The sequence below is a fragment of the Hesperophylax consimilis genome, chromosome 10 (assembly GCF_061612785.1).
Source record: "Hesperophylax consimilis isolate HC1 chromosome 10, BYU_Hcon_1.0, whole genome shotgun sequence".
Classification (NCBI taxonomy): domain Eukaryota; kingdom Metazoa; phylum Arthropoda; class Insecta; order Trichoptera; family Limnephilidae; genus Hesperophylax; species Hesperophylax consimilis.
In genome coordinates this window covers 3,462,984-3,481,731 of record NC_142845.1, presented here as the reverse complement: position 1 = coordinate 3,481,731, position 18,748 = coordinate 3,462,984, and the positions used below count along the sequence as shown (strand labels likewise).

The 18,748-nt window shown below is 32.7% G+C and overlaps 1 protein-coding gene and 1 pseudogene across 1 annotated transcript in view; both read right to left on the bottom strand.

The window, feature by feature from the left end:
• The window catches only part of LOC149420191 (uncharacterized), a 122,442-nt gene that overhangs the window by 88,974 nt on the left and 14,720 nt on the right, over positions 1 to 18,748 (bottom strand). The window lies entirely within an intron of this gene.
• LOC149420192 (uncharacterized) lies at positions 10,404 to 16,066 on the bottom strand (annotated as a pseudogene).

Sequence of the window (18,748 nt, the reverse complement as noted above, 5' to 3'; positions counted from 1 at the left end):
CTCAATGTATTCATTTAACTGTTCCTTTACAATGTATTCCAGAACTTGTTCATATTTGGGTAAACAATTGATAGGTCTAAAGTCGTCAAATTTTTTTGGGTTGTCAATTTTCGGAATAGGAGTTATTACAGATGTCTTCCAAGTTTTGGGAAATACTCCACTATTTAAAGATTCATTGTTAATTTAGACCATCGATTCGCCAATAATATTTATAGAGTCTTTGAGTATATTTATTGTAATACCATCTGGGGATTCCTTCGACTTCATATTACTCAGCACTCTCTTTAAGTATGGTAAATCTATATTTATAAACTTAAATTCTTCATCGGTGCATACAAGCTTGTCTATTTGGTTCTCAGGATGTTGTGGAATACTTTCAATTATAAGATAAAATTACGAAATAAAATGTTTGTTAAATTTAGTCGCTATCTTCTCTACGTCTTCTTCAGTTCCATCTGGGAAATCAATTGACTTTACAACTTCTTTTTGTTTACCCTTAATAATTTCTTTTAGTGCTATCCAAAGTTTTCTTGGTTCATTCTGTTGTGATTCTAATTTTTGTTTGAAGCTTATGGCGCAGGCTACGCCAACCAAATAACACTATTATCACTGTCATGGTTGCCTGGATGGAGTCTCCCCTGATGATGGCCCTCTGTAGACGGGAGATGTTCAAATATCCTCCATAAAAGGCTGCTTGCACATATTCTTCACTTCTATTCCGCATTTTTTGTACCTATCAATGTATTCTTATTATTTGTCTGTTATTTTAAAATATCTAATGTATTGCATTGAACTATTCCTGCATACATTCTGGAATAAACTCTTATTATTATTATAACGTTTTTTCAGACTGGCGTTATTTCAGCAATATCGTTTCGAATGCTGTCCTTCATCGATTTTGTCGTTGGTTTAATGGTGTAGGTACACCTTTTCCTTCAAGCACCTCCAGAGGTAGAAATCGGGAGAGAAAATTTTAAAATTATTCATTTCATACTTGACGCATGATTATCACCAAAGAAGTCACGTAGTTTTCTCCGCTTATTCACAATTGAACAATTATTTAAATAAACAATTGCAACGCGTTTTTGTGGCATTAGATGGTCCATATCAATTGGTTATCTAAGATTCTCTACGACTTTCAAATGCCAACTGTCATTCAAACCAAAATGGCGGACAAACAAAATCGACCTGGAACATAAAACGAACCCTGCATATTAATACTTGTTATGTGAGAGGATGAAACAAAGTGAATATTTAAATATTGGAGCTGAAAATTAAAAATGTTTTTAGTTCCTCTTTAGATAAGTGTGTAGATTTGGAACAATTAGCTATTTAATATTCCCTGAATTCTGCTACCGTTTATTCTGACACGAGCTTATGAGTCTTTAATCTAAAGTTTTCTGTAATCTAATTTAATTTCCTTGTCGGGGATCTATTATTCTGTAAGACAGATTGATAGTTTGCTGCCGATGTGGCCGTAATGAATAGGTTGTCAGCGCAGTTTGGTGGCCCCGCCTCGTGTCAGGGTTACGGGACGTGTCGGGTAATTTGCGGGGATCTGTGGAAGCCGGGATTTCTGGAATCTGGGACGATTAACAATAAAGTTAAAACGATCGTGAGGGCTGCGCCAAGTCTGATTATTAATGAGTACCCTCAACTTAAAACAGAGTTATCAAATATATATATATATTGATTGATCTTATATATATATATATATATATATATATAAGATCAATTGCAGTATTAGATGTTTAGTCATGATATGTCAGTGCATTTTCAAAGGGCTGTCAAATAAATAATATTTTAGATCCCTTTTGATCGATTTCCTTTCAGCTGATTTTGTAATGATTTAGCATTTGGATGGTTTTCTCACTTTCTCAGTATAAACGGCAGAAAAACACTAGGAAATTATTTTCCACAGAGCCTCCTGTGTTGAGTAAAAAATTGCTTCTAGCTGTCTTTGATCTCTTAACTCCTCAGTTAAACTAATAAAAGGACATGTATGAAATATTCCTTTACTGTACCTGTCCATATTGTATTATTTTCGACCAATAACACACCAAGTTTTTAACTAACATTTTTTTCGAAAAGGAGTTTTAATAATAAAGTGTTTTAGGGTCGCGAATTTGTGGTTTTATTGTGGACTGTTTAAATTTGACACAAGTTTTGGGGCAGCTGTGGTTAACAGTTAGACTTGGAAAAGGATTCTGACTTGATTATTGACATACGTCTTACAAATCGATATTATGACCTTGAGGGATACTGCGAGTGATCGCTGAACAAGTTTCCGTAATAGATTCAAATTAAGTGCACAGAGGATATATGCTCACTGCACAGCTTTTCTTAACCGACTAGCAATTTATAGTAAATTGTTGCAATGTTAGTGATGTTGGTATGTAGGTACTTCACACTGTCAGACAGGCACAGGTAATTGGGTGGAGGAATGCAGTAATATGTGTTAAAGGAAGACGCATATAGTTGCACCGAAATATTCTTTGCAATAGTCCTTTTTCATTGATAAAGGGAATAAATAATTTAAAAAAAAACACAAGATTATTAAAAGTTCAATTTGGAAAAAATGTTAGTTAACCACGTGTTGCTCTTAACCGACGATATACTAAAACGAAATTTAAAAAAATCATAAGTATTTAAGAAACTATTGTTAATATTTTCAAAAACACATTGCATTGGAAACAAAAATTTTTATGAATGAACTACTATGAGCAATATCCCATCACTCTTTAAAATAGACTTATTTGTAATAAATTTAGATAGGTAAAATAAAACGGTAATAAAAAGTATGGTTCCTGTACAAGTTGATTAAAAATACTGGCTCAAGTCCTTGGCATTGTACTGCAGGTACAACACGAATTTTCTCGTATTTGTGACAGCCCTGACAGTCGTTTTCTCAACATCGTAAATTTGCCGCAACGAATTTTATATTATTTAAGTTTATTGCAAAAAAAGCTTTAAGTAAATATCATTATGATTTGTGGCAGTATTGGTACCTATTTAGATATCATTCAAACTTGTCATCTCAAGATAAGTATCTACCCAGAAGTTATCCCATCATGTTTTAATTTAACCATAGAAATAAGAAAAATAAGACATTCCTTCTTTTTTGAATTTAACTGACAGATAAACTGCTGTAGGTAATGTACAAAAATAAATCAGGCTGCAAGATCTTCCCCTAGAAGTTCCTAACTATAATGGCTTCTCTAAATTGTATTTGTTAGGTTAAAATGCGGGCAATGTGTATTCACAGCTGTCTCAACTTCGATAGAATGTTCTCTTTATGAACTGAGCATACGCTGTTTTAACTTCACCGTTTGGAATTTTATCCGTCTGTTAATTTGTTTCAATGTTCCGTTTATTATTATTCAAGCAATCCTTACTTTGACTAGATGGCTAACTTTGACTGAGCTTTTCAATATTATGGTACCTGTCTGTCTGAAGAAAGTTCGAAAAGAGAATTGTCATGTTTATTTGGACAAATTGTTTGAATAATTCCATATTTGAAATACAAAACAAATGTTACATACAATATTATACGGTTCATAATTAAGTACCTACTCACAGTTCTTATGATTTCAGAAGAAAATTTGGTTTTGATTTATTAAATAAGAGACAATTAAAAACATACTTTTTTGGACGCGATCTACTGTTCACGTAACTACTGGTTATATAATATTAAAATTAACTAATACAGTCTTTGAATAGGTATGAAAAAGCAGTTGACAAAAATCAGTTGCATTGACCGGTCATGTTTCCAATATTGTATATCCACATATACAGTTTACCAATTGAATGTACATTGGAAAATGTATTTTTGTACCCTGCTTGGTCGGGTGGGTACTTGAACGCTGTAATGGCGAGGGTAGGTACAGTACAGGGTCGCTTCAGTCATAATTATTATTATGTTATTCTTGTGTGTGTGCGGCACACCCGGGCGGCCAAACTTAGGGACGGAAACAGGCGCAAAAAGTCAGTGTTTTGGAATAATGAAAAGAAAACTGCTCAACTTAAATGCATCTAGACATACTTACTATACATAATTTGCAGGTGGATAAATGATAAACTTAAGAATGAACGAACTTTATTGAAATTCGCTGATCCACAAAATCAATACTAACGACGTCCCGACTGCAAAGTTAAGGTTTTTAATGTACCTATTAACAGCTCAATAAATATATATAAGCTTTAAGCTGTTATTTATGATTATTATTTCTTATATATCATTATATCTTCCATAGTTCTTTATCTGCGCCTTTTATCACTATTTTAATTTAGCCAAGTTCTATAAAACACCCAATCTGGCGTAATAACGGTTTTGTTAAATTCAAAAATACTTTACAGCAAACTGTTCGTGTTTATTTTTACAAATGTCAACAAAGTTCTAGTTCAAAAGCCATCAAGGCGTGAATAAATAAATAAATAATTAAATGCTTCCCTTATTTTTATCTTTAAAATCTTTTCGTCAATGTGTCCGCTCAGTAACCACGTAGTTTGCTAATTTATAGTTGATCATTTTAGTATTTGCATTTTTTTTTTAAATATGTCGATAACAATGAAATTTTTTTACATATTTTTCAACCCATCGGTATTATTAAATAATCAATACGTAATGAAGTTACTAGCAAATAAATTGAAAATAATAGTAACGCCATTTTAAGTTTTAGCACACAGGCGGCGTTACCTCTGAGGACGGCCCTGTGCTGTCTATTTATATTGGGTAGGTACTGTAAGCATGGTCTGGGAATTTATATAGCTGGCATCTCCGCAATGCGGAAGGGGGTATAATCTGGCAACCCTGAAATGTGCCAGGATCACCGGATGTTAACAGGAAATTGGAGAAACGAATCACGTAATATTATTTATATTATTTGAAATTGAAATGTTTTTACGGTGATCTTTGATTTTTGATTCAATTGGAAATGGAATACTCCAATAATGTTTGATTCTTGATTAGTGATCCATTTTTAAAATGGAAAGATATGTTTGATTCTAGAAAGTGATTCAATTTGGAAATGGAATGTTTTGACGAAAATCCATGATTCTTCAAAACTGTCTCATTACGTAAATGGAATGTTTTAACGATTTTCTTTGATTATTGAGACATTTGATAAAATATTACAAAATAATATTCATAGAGTCCGCCATTTATTATGCATGAAGAATTACATTGTGAGTTTTTTAAATGAGTACCTACCAGATATAATAGTATTGTTTTCATCAAATTAATAATACGATGCAACCGAATATTTCTCGTAGAAAAAAATCACCGAAACATAAGACAGCATTTTTTTTAAATTTAATTAAAATCAAATTTAATTATTAAGTTCTGCAGGTTTTTTTGTTATTGTTACTGCTGTTTCGGCTTTTAAGGCCATTTTCAAACTGTGGTTTTAGCCACGTTTAGACGACTTATTAATATGATTCTATTAAAATAATAAATCATTTTGAATTGGGAGGGGGTGAAATAGAATCATATTAATAAGTCGTCTGAACGTTGCTAAAACCACAGTTTGAAAATGGCCTTCAAAGCCGAAACAGCTGTAACAATAACAAAAAACCAAAAAATCCATGCAGAACTTAATAATTATATTATTAAATTTGATTTTAATTAAATTTAAAAAAATAAATAAATGGAGTTCTACGAAACACAAAACAATAAATTAAAAAATATATCAGACAGTATAATTACAATTATATTGCAGTCATTTTGATACAGTACTCTTCAAAAACAGAGGTTTTTTGTATGTGTGAAACTGCACAAGAGTCCCAACTGCCCCGACCGTCTGGAACCAGTGAGTCTATGTTATGAGTCCGAAGTTTATGGTGAGGGGAAGGAGATGAGAAGAGGAATGCGGGGGGGGGTACCTGGCTATTCAGATCTGGTTATCAAACAACGGCAAAAGCCACTTCACGTTTCAATTCTGAATGGTGATCTAAGATCTTACACTAGGGTGAAACTGAAAGTATCTTCCACTCAAGAACATACCACAAATATACTAAAAATATATTTTTTAAATGAGTAAATTGTGAATTAACACAAATTAATCAATAAAATTTACCTGCGCACGCCGGGATTTGAACCCGTGACTTCTGGCTTGCTAGTCGAGAGACTTACACCTCGACCGCGGAGGCTTCCGTTATTATTAAAAATCATGCATTTTAACAATTCATAAGAAAAAGGTCACCCGCTAAAAAAAAATGCTCGCAAAAAAATTTTATCGCAAAATAAAATTGAAAACAGTCGAGATGCTATCTAAGCAATAATGAGATTTTTTCTAAAAGCTTTGTTGGCAATGCATTGAAAAACAAACCTGGAAATTACGGAAGTTTGAATAAATTATTTCAAATGAAATATATGATACCAATATCGTAATGATACATAATGCCGGTATTAAAATGTCATCATCCATCATCCAATTTGATGAAATAATATGTATCATAATCAATGTATATTTTACGATAGTATAATGCAAAAACGGTATTGACTATTTTTTTAACGTTTTTAAAATGGTTTTATACAGATATATGTATTTTTTTTACATTACTCCGCACACGAGAACCCAAAGAAAATAATTTCCTTAAGGGCCTGTGTCATCTTTGGGGATGCTGTGTGGAGGGTCTTTTTGAGGAGAGGAAGGTGTGAACTCGTGTCTTGAAGAGACCCATGTTGTGGGAGGTTAGAAACACAGAGGGCGGCAAGTAGTTCGACAGCCGAGCTCTCTCTCTGGTTTCAATCCTGGGATTGGTTTGCAGCAATTTTTGCTGGTTCTTGGGATGCCACTTGGACCTTTAATGTGGTAGTTGGTAGCCGAGCTGTTGAACTAAAAAAAAAGTCGTAGAAACGATCCGTTCTTAACCGTTAACCATGTATACATGCTTACCGACTATGCACCGGTGGTAGAGGGATCAATGATGCTAGTTGCTCGGAGCATCTTCCACTGTAATACCGGTAGTTCAAGGACGCCTTTGCTCTAAACATTTGCAATCCGTTAAGATAGGGGAATCAATCAAACGGACCGCCCTTTTCACAGAGTAAAGTTTTTTTCAGGTATTTTATTTATTTATTTATTATTACACGCCCTAATGGGCTTTTACACACTACAAAGTTTAATAGTAGAGTATCACAGTTATTATAAATTCTTAAAAATTAAAACAATAAAGGAAACATAATACAACGAAAAAAGAAAAAATATTAAATGTTACAACAAAAGCATATAATAAAATAAGATACATAGTAAAAATGATAAGAAGTCTCACATAAATAGATATTCAAAATAAAAATAAAAATATACATATTGCGGAAATTATAGATGTCTATTTGTGTCTCGATATATAAAAGAATTGAAATAAAAAATATTTATATTGATTATTTTTAAGATGAAATATATCTCCCAGATCAGAGTATTTATTTCCGAGACTGTGAAGTCTTGGAATCGGAGAATTTCGATAAGACAGTGTCCTGGTGTTGTAAAAATAAAAGGGTAGTAAATTTCGGCAAGTTCTTTTGGGTATGTGGATGCTGATTAATTGGAGTAACTCAGGACAGTCAATTTTGTAATGAAGTATTTTATGTAGTACTATTAAATCTGTGTTTATTCTTCTTTCTGAAAGTTTTAATAGGGACAATTTATCTAGTAAGTAGTTATAATCAATGTTTTCTACAGGAATATGCAATTTATAGTTTATATACTTCAGGAACTTATGTTGAATCTATTCAATGTTATCGGAATGAATATTGCTTAAGGGAGACCATAACGTAGAGTTAAGTTAAGTTAAGTTATTTTGAGGTATCTATAATTTTTGAAATGTTATAAAATAGTCCAATAATTAATAGTTTTTTTAATGTTAGTAAGTCAGTTGAACTATGACATCTGGTTACGCCAATACGCATTAATGAATAACCTGCGACCACTGTACTGAGATAGTATTGTTGTTCCGTTGTCCTACCTACTTCGATTCCTGCACCTATCTGTGCACATTGTGTAGTCAGTCTGTTACAATAATTCGAACCGCATAGCGCACTATAAAAAAACCGCATTTGCCCGAGATCTTATCTCGCTTACCTTATTACATTTTCACCGTGCAAACCGTTATGTGTTCTGTGCCATTGCTGTAAGGAGAATAAACGGGAAGAAAACGAGTGCCCTTGTTCCTAATGGTGAGTCCTTCCTTCCATACAACATATTATTGTCTCATTTGAAGTGGTAATTACACTAACATTTAAGGTCCTTCGAAAACATTTTTTACACTCCTAATACAACATAACATAACATCTTTTACACACCAACATTACTAGAACTTATGGTTGAAGTGGGGGGGTTGTGCAGGAAAAGGAAAACATGTGATAAAATTATAACGACAGACAACTTGCAGACAACAAACTCCGTGGAACTGTACTCGTACCAGTCGCGCAGCCAGGTTTCGAAGCCAATTAATTTCCCCTAAATTTTTAGTTGGACATAATTTTAATTGTTGTTGTTGTTGCCCTTTTGTTGATGTTATCTTATTGCTTCTCACTTTGTCACAAAGATATGCAATCATAAGGGTTTATTTTTTAATATTAACATTTCAACGTGCAAAATAAACTTGTTTATCTTTTGTATTTACGAGAAGAAGAAAATGTTTCTCCAATTATTGTAATTTTTTCACGTGAATGCGGAAAATGCAAAGGCTATTTGTTGAAATCACTTTGTTTAGAAACTTTATTGGGAAATAGCATCATAAAGCCAATAGGTTCATAAAACATTGACGAAATCGTTTAAATCACGCAACGTGGGCAAACATAGAAGCCTTATTGACACATGACTGTAAGCATGCTATAAAGTGGAATTACTGCAACTAAACACGTCAAACACGTTCCAGGTAGCTAATTTAACAAGATACCTATTACAACAACTTCAAACAATAATAAAAATATATACTATAGAGCAGGGGTGCTCAAACGGTCGATCGCGAGTACTTTTTGAGTCGATCTCGAGAAAATTTTCCCATTTTTCATGCCTTATTTTTTATTATTTATTTGTAGCTTGTAAGACTGAGTTACTGAGTTATTTATTTGTAGCTTGTAAGACTGAGTTACTGAACGTAGTGTTCTGAAACAGCTGGCAAATTTCGTATTCGCAATGTTTGGGTCAACTTATTTGTGCGAGTCTGCATTTTCTGAAATGAAGATAATTAAGTAAAAATATCGCAATCGACTAACTGACGAACATATGTCATCGTGCTTGTGATTAGCACTCGGTAATTACGTACCATCGTATGAAAAGTCATTATTTAGTTTAGAAACTAGAACTCGTTTGTTTTTTGTATGAACCAATAAACTTGCAATTTTTAATAAATATAAGTTTTTTCATCGACTTTTTAGTGCAGACCTCCACCTACCTTGACTAAAAAAATGCATATTGCGAACTAATTTCTGTTGTTCCTCCAAATTCTATGTGGATTCGTGACCATGCAATTATGGAACGTCCCTATATATACACTTATACCTGCGCCACGATACACCCTACCTACATAGACGACAATTCTGTATATGCATATAATGATATTTTCCTTGTGATTTGAATGACAGTCAATTAAAACACAATTGAGTTTCTCTGTAATGAAAGAAGAGGTTTATTTTGTTAATCTCACAAGAGTTACATACAGAAAAGCATTCAGTAACAAAACATTACCTGTAATGAAAGAAACGACATTTAATGTTATTAATTTTATGTCAATTCCTTAATCACAATCACGATAGCAATTACAAATTATTTCCATCAATCTGTCATGTCACAACCCATAGATTATTTTTACTATGTCACCATAAACTACGAAATATCGAGTAGACTGTGTAGGTACTGTGGCGCACATCCAGCCAGTGACAGTCCACGACACACACAGCCACAATGACGAGACAAGCTCGGCATTGCATTCAATTAAAGAAAATTATATTTTTCTTTACATCTCCCCCCCCTAGGGAAGACAATAAACCCTACCTATTAAGTATCCTCTTTTTGGTTCATTAATGCAGGTACTGGAGTTAACTTTGAGATGTGGAAAAAATTTGATTCTGATTTTTGTCGACCAGTGTTTATCTTGTAAATTGAGTTTGATAATTTTTCTATAATTTTGTAGGGTCCGATTCTCAATTCGTCTAGCTTCTTCCTATTAAGTTTGTTTCCATTCTCCACAAAAACAATATCACCAACGTTGAAGTTGAAGTGTCTCCTGCTTTTATCGTAAATTATCTTGTTGTAATTATGCGACTTCATAGTATTTTCCAGAGCTTTTTTTCTGTCTTGCATCAAACTGATGTCGGTCTTCTTAAGTTTTAACTCATTTGGCAAAATCGTAACATCTGTGCCGTTAAGTAGATACTGTGGCGCATATCCTGTGACAGTGTGCTACGTTTCATTATAGATTTTTACACAATTATGTGCTATAGTTGTCCAAGCTACTTTTGAGTCATTTTCGTTATTATTATTCTTTGTTCTGAACCAACATAAATCTTCTGAGTGATAGCGCACACCTTTATTTAATTTTTCACAAATGCTACATTTTTATTTCAACGGCTTAGTATCATCTTTCTTTCTCATATACTTTTTCTTCGAAACTAAATGTTCTAATTTTCCAAGTTCATTAAACAAGTCTTTTGTTTCTATAATCTCATCCTTGTTGATTCTATCTGTTATATAATCTGGTAAACCGGCAGCAATTATATCGGTTAAAGTCCCCTGATCAATTGTTTTTCTTACTTCAAGTAAAAGTCTTTCTTTTTTAACCGCATATTCTAATAATGATCCTGATTGATACTTGAAAGATAAAGCATACCTGCTAGCAGTCCAACCTTTATCACCATAGGTTTGCAGAAAGTTTGATTTCCAATCTAACCACTCTGATTGTAAACTAAGCTTTATCATCATGGACGAATACCAATCTGTACATGATTTGTCCAAAAATAATCTGAAGATTTCAATTTTTTCTTCGTCCTTAGTAATTTATTTATTTATTTATTATTTTATTTACGCCCTAATGGGCTTTTACATGAAAATATACATTTACATTGATTACAATAATTGAACATAAGAAGATAAATGGAGTTAATTGTAAGAAAGCAACACATATAATAAAATTTTGTGCAAATTAGCAAAACACTAATAAGATGGATTCAATATAAAATATACCCAAGCATGAAATAGTAAGTAAAAGAAAGTTCAACATAAAAAGTAAGTAAGTGGGTGTGTTTAAACCCAGTATTAATTGTGTGTTTAACAAATCGATAAACCAATATAAATTAGAGTGTAACTTACTCGTGAGGTAAAGAACATTATAACAGAGATTTAAAAAAAAAATAACAAAATAAGAGTTGCACCTGTAAAAAGCAAAAACTAATAGAATTTAGCAATATCGACATGAATAAGAAATAATAAGATCTGAGATGGAACATAGTGTTATGTATAAAAAGTAGTTAGTAGGTATATGCATACAATTATAAGTGTATAGTAGAGCAAATAAAAAACAAACAAATATGGATATAATTTACTTGAAAGGTTTCGAATGGGAGAAGATGTAATAAAATTATTAAAGCTATAAAAGTTAATTATTAGCCGATAGAATCGAAATAAGTTGCCTTTTAAAGCTCACAAAATTGTCAAAACCAAATATATCTATAAGTTCACAGTATTTATTCGCAAGGTTGTGAATTCTAGGAATTGGTGAAAAAATAGAATAATTAGTGTTGAGGTTCTTGTTAAATTTAAAAGTATCTTTACTGCGAGTTTGCCTAGCAGGAACATTAATGCAAATAAGTTCCAACAAATTAGGGCTGTCAATTAAAGATTTAATAATTTTGAATAAAAATAGCAAATCAATTAACACTCTTCTATCAGATAATTTAAGAAGTTTAGTTTCAGCAAGCAAGTTATTGTAATTTATAAATTCGATTGGAATTTTCATTTTAAAATTAATGTACCGAAGGAATTTATTTTGTACCTTTTCTAATGATTGAGAATGGACCTTGTAGTACGGTGACCATACGGTGGAATTGTATTCTAATTTGCTTCGTACTAACGAGCAATACAGATGTTTTAATGTTGACATACTTTTAAAATTTGCTCCCATTCTCAAAATAAAACCTAGTATTCTCATCGCATCGCTTGTTATTTCATCGATGTGTTCGTTAAACTGTAGACTCTCGTGGAATATAACACCAAGATCACGAATCTGTGATACACGAAGAAGATTAGCACCATTCATAAAATAGGAAAAATTAAGTGGATTTTTGCCTTTGTAAAAACTGATAATCTGGCATTTACCTAAATTTAGTTGCAAATCATTGACAGAACACCACGCACATAGTTTATTAAGGTTCAACTGCAAAATTGCGCGATCGTCATCGTCTTTGATTATTCTGTATATCTTCAGATCGTCGGCAAATAACAGGACTTTAACATTAGTAAAAATATTAACAATATCATTGATAAACAAACAAAATAATATTGGGCCCAAGTGAGATCCCTGTGGTACTCCGCTCGAGGCAGCAAATGTATAAGAAGTAAACGAATCAATCTTGACTGCTAAGTACCTTCCTAATAGATAACTCTTAAACCATTCCAACATACTCCCTCTTATTCCCAACAATTTTAGTTTACGTAATAATATTTTGTGGTTTACTTTATCAAATGCCTTACTGAAGTCAGTATATATGGAATCAGTTTGATGTGATGCATTAAGGGCATTAACAATATCATTCGTGTACAATATCAAATTGGTAAGAGTAGATCTACCTTTAATGAATCCATGTTGAAGGATGGTTTAATCCATGGTGAGAGATGGTTCGATTGATTCGGGATATCAACTTATCTAGTACTAGGCTTTCAAAAAGTTTGGGTAAAGTAGACATTATACATATTGGCCTATAATTTGTTACTTCGCTCTTATTACCTTTTTTGAAAATGGGCGTTAAAAGACTAAACTTCCAAAGGTCCGGGAATACACCTGATGAGAGTGACTTTGTAAATAACTTATGAATAGGATATGACAATGTATGCATACAATTTACTAAAAACCTGGGCGGAACATTATCAGGTCCTGCGGATTTTCGGGAATCAAGACTCTTCAGCTTAGATATAATATCGTCTATGGTTACATTACAGTCAGATATATCAAGAGTTTCAACCGAATCAAAGCACGAAATATTGCTGTCTTCACTTGCATTAATGTAAACGCCGCTAAAAAAATCAGCAAAAAGATTAACAGTTTCCTGAAGATTTTGGGATAATTTAGAATCGAATGACACACTACTAGGTATGTAAGTACCATTTTCTTTTTGGGATTTAACATATTTCCAAAAGAAATTTGAGTCGTCCATGATAGAGCCTTCGACATCACTAATGTAATTTTTGTAACATTTTGCGGAGAGCTTATTGCACTCTGCCCTCAATTTTTGAAACGCAGTATAATCGATGGCCAGGCGACTTTGTTTGAATCTCTTATGAGATAATTTTTTGAGGTAAATTAAGTCTATCAGGTCTTTTGAGAACCATTTAGGGTATAGAGTTTCTCTGTAAGTCGTTAAAGGAACAAATTGTTCAATTGCAGAATTAACGATGAAGTAAAATTTTTTAAGGTGTACATTAATATCATCGTCGCTATCAAAGAATGACCAGTCAGTCTGTTTAAGGAAATTTGAAATTTTAACATAGTCAGCTTTTTTGAAATTTCGAGTTTCTACTACCTTTTTTACGATAGGAATTGGTTTAAGATTAGACATGCATATTTCTAGTGGTGGATGGTAAACATCGACAGGTAATAGAATTTCGGTACTTCTCACAACACAGATGTCAGACACATTTGACAGTGCCAAATCCAACGTACGACCTCCTATATTATGAACATTATTACACTGTGTTAGACCTAAGAACAGTGCCATATCTCTAATAACACGAATATTAACATTAGAACAAGAATTGACAGAATTCATATTACACCAATCATAATGTGGCAGATTGTAATCACCAACTAGAAGTAGTTTAGTATTCGGATATTTAGCACAAATTGATTCAACCTCGTCGCAGTGATTGCTGTAGCTTTGGACATCAGAATTCGGAGGTAAGTATGCACATCCCACTATTATTTTACCTCTAGAAGTGTTCACATTGACAAATAGTTGCTCGATGGATGTGTTTTTTGTGGATATTTTTGAAGAACTGAGATTTTTTGAGATAGCAATGGCTACACCACCTCCTCTCGTTTTGGCACTTGTTTTAGAATTCCTATCCATACGGTAGATGTTGAAATTAGGGAAGCCTAATTCGGCAGAATTGATTCCTGAGTCGAGCCATGTTTCGGTTAAAATGAAGATATCACTGCTGATAGTTGCCGCCGAAGTCAGCAACATGGGAAGTTTAGTGCGGATCCCTCTCACATTTTGGTAGTAGCATTTTATTTTTTGTTGTTTCAGTTTTTTGGCGCACATTCAATAATTTTAGGTACAGAGTTCACATATTTGATAGTTATATTGGTTTCACCGTTGTTCTTCCTCGTCTCGAGTTGTTGGCGTAAATCTAGAAGTTGAGTCCTCTGCAATGGTGTTTGGTCGTTACTGGCCTTTATACCGTTTTTCAGTTTTGCGTTCCTGGTCAAAACCTCACGAGCCGAGACAGAGTCATTGAATTCGACCTTAATCGGTCTAATTTTGTTGGACTTTTTTACACCAAGTCTGTACGACTTAACCACACTCGGTATTAATTCATTATTTATATCACTAATCGCTGAAACTACTTTATCGCTGTCCATTTTAATAATTGTTGTTGTTGATTCTGAAATACTTTCGGGAACATTAAATAAAATAATGTTCTTTGACCGGGTTTTTCTTTCCTCGGCCTCTGCGAGCAAATCATTTATTGAAGATGAAGTATTTGTCGGGTTAGTAACAATAGACTGAGTATCCGTTACACTTTTTAATGTTGACAATTCTCCTTCCAACATTCCCATACGAACAGCCATCAATCCTGTGGTTCCTAACAGATCCGTTGTTATCGGGGTAATTTTACCCATTTGCTCCTTCGTAAATTTGTTGCCGGGGTCATTAATAATTTTTATCAGCGAACAGAGTAGATCCTTGGCCTTGGTCATATAGTTAAGAGAGTTCTCGTTTAAATCCATATTAAAATTTATTTAAAAAGAGTTAAAAATATGTTAACTTTATTCGTAATTAGTTTATACACAAACGCCTGTTTCCCGCAAACTGTTTAGCACTATTCAAAAGTGACGACACTTTCGACCAATGGCGATAGTAATGACGGACTGATAATGCGCATGCGCGTTTGGTATGTTTACCAGTTGAAAATTGTTATTTTAATATTTTTAAAACACAGCACTGCACAGCACACACGATAATTTAAAAATCTAACTGATTGAATATTTCGAAGATGAAGTGATTTAACTACTTCGACACTTTATGTTGTGTTTACTTGCAATTTTCTAATGTTTTGGAAGTTTTAATGTGGAGCGTATTCACTATCTGTGTAATCAATGACGGTAGGTATGGTATTATGTCAAACCTTGCACATTCTGTTTCAAATACTTCCATCCAGTGACATGCACTTATATTTTTTCCATTAAATTTTTCAAGTACAAACCTGTCAGCTAACTTTTTCATGCTTTGTTTTTCGTTTTTCTGCTGATTTTCAACTAATTTTTCCAAAATTTTCACTATAGGGTCTTCTGAACTCCTGTTATTGGCAATAGACACTTGTTCTTTGGTAATTTCCTCTAGAAATTGGTCCTGAAAAATCATGTTTTTATCCTCATCCACATATGTTTGTGAAATATCTTCTGTCATTTTTATCCATACACTTCTGGTTTGGTGTCTTTTTTTTAATGTATTTTTTACTGTAGCATAAGCCCTAGAGGTGTAGATAGGTTTGTGGAGTGATGCTGCTTGACATTCTTCAGGAATCAGGAAAACTTTGTCATCTTGTGTAACAATTGAGGTTATGGCAATAAAATTAGACTTTCCGTCTGTTGTTGGTTTTGATTGAAATGTAAACTTCAACTTTTCCATATTGTGACAAGAAATGTCGTTTTATAATGATATTTTCCTTGTGATTTGAATGACAGTCAATTAAAACACAATTGAGTTTCTCTGTAATGAAAGAAGAGATTTAATTTGTTAATCTCACATACAGTGATATCATACCAATTGCCTTTTTAACGCCATTAATTGTTTTTAAGTTAGTATTGTTCGAATAACCTGTTTTTTCATTGTTTATCTTCAATAACCTTGAGTTTATCAATGACACATTAGAGCCCGAGTCATAGATTCCAAATACTTCAACATTTTTATTTAACACTAACTTTACTTTAATTAATGGCGGCACTATTAGTTTTTTTGGTTCTCACATTGCAGTTCGCGTTCTAATTCTGAATTATTAATGTGCTTTATTTTCCTCTTATCATTTCCATTATTATTATTAAAGAAAATTATATTTTTGCATGCATTCAATTAAAGAAAATTATATTTTTCTTTACATGCATATACTTGCAGTCTCTCAGAGTCGATCGATCGGAATCTAAAAATATTGAGGTAGATCGCCAGCAGTTCAAGTTTGAGCACCTCTGCTATAGAGCAATACTAGATTTGCATTTGAATTTAAACCAAAAACTTGCAGTCAGTTAGATAACACTTTATGGTTCTGAATAGAAATAAAAAGGAGCTCCTTAAGGATGCGTACCTTGACCCATTTTATTTTTAAAATGTGTTTTATTAAACGTTCTTAATGAAAGCATAGATAATGTCAAATCAAATGAAATATTAAAATACTACGTCAAATTGCAGAACTGATAGTTTATGTCTTGAAAATCTGTAAAGTCTTTTGATTTTTACATCAGGTGCAAAAAAGCAGATAGCTTACAAATGTCACTAGTCAATTAATATCTAGAGAGAAGTCAGGTAGGTACTCGTAAACTGATTGGTATACATAAAATTAGACTTAAATTGTACGTTATTAGGTTAAACCAACTTAATGTCCATGAAGAGTTTTTGGCAATTAATTAATAAGTATTGACGAAATCGGCATTTCGTTGCAATAAACTCCATATAATTGATTAAAGATGCAGCGAAATTAAATGCTAAATCTTTCTTACTGAGGCAATAGTCATCAATATATTGCAATCTGGTTTATTGTGTAGGTAGCTACACTACAAACATAGGAATAATAATATAGCTTAATGCAATAAACTGTTTACTGAAAACCGTCCAAAATATAAAGTTTTTTTTTACTGTAATACATATATTTTCAAATGTCTTTTAAGATTTATGAAAATGGCTTGAATAAGGATTGAATCTTCCCACCCAGGAACTGGAGTCGACAACTCTAATAATTGAGCAAATTCCCGATTGGATAAAACCGAAATTTAGTGCCTAGTTAAATTAGCTGCTGTAGTGTAAACGAATTTCAAATAATTGCATATATGTCCACGTGGGTATGCGTGATTGTCACTAAAAGTTGATAAAATGCAATGTCATCGACAATGAGTCTATTTGATGAGTTTCAGCTTGATCGTATGTCGGAAAGTGGGTTAATTTCCGCTTTCAAGATTAGCATTCATTCATTCATTAATTATCGAAAACAAAAGTGAAATTCACATAGATATATTTAAAAATGCACGTTAAGTCACAAAAATAAACTCAGATACACAATTCTAACTGTCTAAGAAAACGAGAGTAAGATTAAGAATTTAAAATAGGTGAACATAAAAGATAATTAGAAAATAAACAGAAAAACAATTTGTAGCCGAATCTAAATTCAGCGAAGGCATAGTTTTGATTCCGCGTGCTTACAAAAAAAACGTGGTGTAAGAACAGATACACTGAAAAACTTGACTGATTACCATGGCGTTTGTTTGGTTGAAATGGTTTTAAACCAGGCTCAAGGCCGGCTTTACCACACCAACGTTGAACGGGCGTGTAAGAATCATTGAAATATTATTTCACATTTTAGTAGACTTGCATATGAAATCAAGCGATCAAAATAAACAAAGCACAAAATCACTTTAATAACAAAAACTTTATTCTTCCCAATAAAACTTCTAATAAAAGTTCAAACTTTCAGCTTACCAATCAACTACCTAGTAATTTGAGTATAATACGACTAATTTATAAAGATATTATTTGGCAATGGAGATGTCAACTATAAATGTGATTTTTAACACAAGCAAGTGTCTAAAACTACCCTTAGTTTAAGGGCGTATTATTTATTGTTTCAGCACTTAGTAATACAATTTTCAGTTAAAATTAGATTTTAGTATCATGCTAAAAGCCAATTAGTCATTCGACTATTTCAAAAAATACCGGCACGATATCAGGTAAGAGGCGGTAAAGTTATCGGTACTAACGATATTTTATATTGGTCACAAGCAAGTAAATTTCAACCCTTCAGGCTTTTCAATATTTTTTCCCAGCTTGCAATGTTTCCAATGTATTTAAAAAGTGCTATATTACAAAATTATATTTTTTTATATCCGGTGACTTTTTTTCATTTTTTTTTTCGAAATATAAAAAAATTCTTCCACTTTTCACTCAGCTTAGTGACCAACTTACTGGTTTTTCATTTTTTTAAATGTCAACGGATTCCAAAATATGATTACATTTTTTTACTCCATCTACTAATAATTTCGGGAATCGCTGTTTAGTAAGTCAAGTGCGTCCGAACACCCTGTATACATGTATGATTTGAGATTTTCA